Below are 1,048 nucleotides of genomic sequence, written 5' to 3' on the forward strand. Positions count from 1 at the left end.
TATCTATCTATCTATCTATCTATCTATCTATCTATCTATCTATCTATATTTATATACCTCTGATGTTATTAACTAGTGCCCATTTATCTGGTTTAAATTTTGGCCGGGCGCGGTGGCTCACACCCGTAATCCCAGCACTTTGGAAGGCCGAGAAGAGAGGATCACGAGATCAGGAGTTCGAGACCAACATGGCCAATATGGTGAAACCCCATCTCTACTGAAAATACAAAAATTAGCCAGGTGTGGTGTTGTGGGCCTGTAATCCCAGCTACTCAGGAGGCTGAGGCAGAAGAATTGTTTGAACCTGGGAGGTGGAGTTTGCAGTGAGCTGAGATCGTGCCACTGCACTGGAGCCTGGGCGGCAGAGTGAGACTCCGTCTCAAGCAAACAAACAAAAAACCTAAAGCTTTTTGTGTCCATATTTCTAGTTATAAAAATGATACCTTTGTTATTTGAAAAGCAATATATGAAAACTATGTGAAAGTTTCCAGTTTTTAGTAGGATGAAGTAAATACCCTTTTATCTCTTACAGAATGTAAGTATAAAACCTTGACAGAATATGTGGCACAGCTATTTGAGGACCCAAAATGTAGACAGAAACAGACAGGTAAAGGTAGAACACTGTAAATTAACGTACCTCCAGAACAGCAGTATATCTGCCATTTTTGTATCGTTTAGTATCTCCTGGCCCAAACTTAATTCACTGGGGAACTTTACAGTGATCTGAAGGGCAAAACAAAACAAAACAAAATGTAAGGGAAAGAAGGAAAGTAATATTTTGTCCTTTATTTTTATTTTCTCTCATACTATAGGTTTCTAGGCAACCCTGCAGTGGTAGTAGTGGTGACAGCAGCAGCTGCAATGATGGCAGCCTGCAAGAGCCAAGAGTGTAAGAAATGGAAACCTCTCTGTCTATTTTCTCTGGAGCTATAGATTCAGACAGTGAGGTGAAAGTCCTGTTGTCTTTCTCTCTCTCTCATTCATATCTATATCTATATGTCTATCTATATCTAATCTATATGAATATTTATATATTTATATTTACATA

The 1,048-nt window shown here is 38.8% G+C and overlaps 1 long non-coding RNA gene across 1 annotated transcript in view; it reads right to left on the bottom strand.

The window, feature by feature from the left end:
- Nucleotides 1-723, bottom strand: part of LOC111542840 — a 2,023-nt gene extending 1,300 nt beyond the window's left edge. The window contains exon 1 of the long non-coding RNA XR_002731670.1: nt 638-723. This is a non-coding gene — a long non-coding RNA (uncharacterized LOC111542840). The remainder of the gene's footprint in view (nt 1-637) is intronic.
- Nucleotides 724-1,048: the final 325 nt, after the last annotated feature.

This window comes from Piliocolobus tephrosceles, chromosome 11 (genome assembly GCF_002776525.5).
Source record: "Piliocolobus tephrosceles isolate RC106 chromosome 11, ASM277652v3, whole genome shotgun sequence".
NCBI classification, from domain to species: domain Eukaryota; kingdom Metazoa; phylum Chordata; class Mammalia; order Primates; family Cercopithecidae; genus Piliocolobus; species Piliocolobus tephrosceles.